Source organism: Cervus canadensis, chromosome 4, assembly GCF_019320065.1.
Source record: "Cervus canadensis isolate Bull #8, Minnesota chromosome 4, ASM1932006v1, whole genome shotgun sequence".
Lineage (NCBI taxonomy): Eukaryota > Metazoa > Chordata > Mammalia > Artiodactyla > Cervidae > Cervus > Cervus canadensis.
In genome coordinates, this window is record NC_057389.1 from 36,053,984 (window position 1) to 36,056,882 (window position 2,899).

The window sequence follows — 2,899 nt, forward strand, 5'->3', positions numbered from 1 at the left end:
TAGCCATCACAGTCAACAAAAGAGTCCAAAATGCAGTACTTGGATGCAATCTCAAAAACTACAGAATGAACTCTGTTCATTTCCAAGGCAAACTATTCAATATCTCAGTAATCCAAGTCTGTGTCCCGACCAACAATGCTTGAAGAAGCTGAAGTTGAATGGTTCTACAAAGACCTACAAGACCTTTTAGAACTAACATGCAAAACATATGTCCTTGTCATTATAGGGGACTGGAATGCAAAATTAGGAAGTCAAGAAATACCTGGAATAACGGGCAAACTTGGCCTTGGAGTACAGAATGAAGCAGGGCAAAGGTTAACAGAGTTTTGCCAAGAGAACACACTGGTCATAGCAAACACCCTCTTCCAACAACATAAGAGAAGACTCTACACATGAACATCACCAGATGGTCAATACCAAGATCAGATTGATTATATTCTTTGCAGCCAAGGATGGAGAAACTCTATACAGTCAGCAAAAGCAAGACCTGTGGGAGCTGACTGGCCCAGATCATTAACTCCTTATTACCAAATTCAGCCTTAAATTGAAGAAAGTAGGGAAAACCACTAGACCATTCAGGTATGACCTAAATCAAATCCCTTAGGACCATACAGTGGAAGTGACAAATAGATTCAAGGGATTAGATCTGATAGACAGGGTGCCTGAAGAACTATGGATAGAGTTTTAGGACATTGTACAAGAGACAGTAATCAGGACCATCCTCAAAAAAAGAAATCCAAAAAGGCAAAATGGTTGTCTGAGAAGGCCTTACAAACATCTGAGAAAAGACAAGACGTGAAAGGCAAAGTAGAAAAGGAAATATATACCCATTTGAATGCAGAGTTCCAAAGAATAACAAGGAGAGATAAGAAAGCCTTCCTCAGTGGTCAATGCTAAGAAATAGAGGAAGAGAATAGAATGGGAAAGACTAGAGATCTCTTCAAGAAAATTAGAGATACCAAGGAAACATTTCATGCAAAGCTGGCACAATAAAGGACAGAAACGGTCTGGGTCTAACAGAAGCAGAAGATATTAAGAAGAGGTGGCAAGACTACACAGAACTATACAAAAAAGATCTTCATGACCCAGATAATCACAATGGTGTGATCACTCACCTAGAGCCAGACATCCTGGAATGTGAAGTCAAATGGGCCTTAGGAAGCATCACTGCAAACAAAGCTAGTGGAGATGATGGAATTTCAATTGAGCTCTTTCAAATCCTGAAAGATGATGCTGTGAAAGTGCTGCCCTCAATATGCCAGCAAATTTGGAAAAATCAGCAGTGGCCACAGGACTGGAAAGTTCAGTTTTCATTCCATTCCCTAAGAAAGGCAATGCCAAAGAATGCTCAAACTACCGCACAGTTGTGCTCATCTCACTTGCTAGTAAAGTAATGCTCAAAATTCTCCAAGCCAGGCTTCAACAGTTGAGCTTCCAGATGTTCAAGCTGGATTTAGAAAAGGCAGAGGAACCAGAGATCAAATTGCCAACATCTGTTGGATCATCAAAAAAGCAAGAGAGTTCCAGAAAATCATCTACTGCTTTATTGACTATGCCAAAGCCTTTGACTGTGTGGATCACAACAAACTGAAAAATTCTGAAAGAGATGGAAATACCAGACCACCTGACCTGCATCCTGGGAAATCTGTAAGCAGGTCAAGAAGCAACAGTTAGAACTGGAACAACAGTCTGGTTCCAAATTGGGAAAGGAGTACATCAAGGCTGTATATTGTCACCCTGCTTATATAACTTCTATGCAGATTGCATCATGAGAAATGCTGGGCTGGATGAAGCACAAGCTGGAATCAAGATTGCTGGGAGAAATGTCAATAACCTCAGATATGCAGATGACACCACCCTTATGGCAGAAACCTTATGGCAGAAGAACTAAAGAACCTCTTGACGAAAGTAAAAGAAGAGAGTGAAAAAGTTGGCCTAAAGCTCAACATTCAGTAAACTAAGATCATGGCATCCGGTCCCATTTGACTTCCTGTCAAATAGATGGGGAAACAGTGGCTGACTTTATTTTGGGGGGCTCCAAAATCACTGCAGATGGTGACTGCAGCCATGAAATTAAAAGACGCTTGCTCCTTGGAAGAAAATCTATGACCAATCTAGACAGCTTATTAAAAAGCAGAGACATTACTTTGCCAACAAAGGTCTGTCTAGTCAAAGCTATGATTTTTCCAGTGGTCATGTATGGATGTGAGAGTTGGACTGTGAAGAAAGCTGAGTCCCAAAGAATTGATGCTTTCGAAGTGTGGTATTGGAGAAGACTCTTGAGAGTCCCTTGGACTGCAAGGAGATTAAACCAGTCCATTCTAAAGGAAATCAGTCCTGAATATTCACTGAAAGGACTGATGCTAAGGCTGAAACTCCAATACTTTGGCCACCTGATGCTACTCATTTGAAAAGACCCTGAAGCTGGGAAAGATTGAAGGCACGAGGAGAAGGGAACGACAGAAGATGAGATGGTTGGATGGCATCACTGACTCAATGGACATGAGTTGGGTGAACTCCAGGGGTTGATGATGGACAGGGAGCCCTGGTGTGCTGCAGTCCATGGGATTGCAGAGTCGGACACCTCTGAGCGACTGAACTGAACTGAGTGATGAAAAAAATTACAACGTTAGAGAAATAAATGACATGCATTCAAAAATTTATGGAGCCTCTAAAAGATATAATCTTGCACTAAGAGGGGTTTCCTGGGTGGCCCTAGTGGTAAAGAACCCACCTTCCAATGCAGGAGACCATGAGAAGTATGGATTCGATCTCTGGTTCTGGAAGATTCTTTGAAGTAGGAAATGGCAACCCACTCCAGTATTGTTGACTGGAAAGTTCCATGGACAGAGGAGCCTGGTGGGCTTCATACAGTGCATGGGATTGTAAAGAGTCAGAT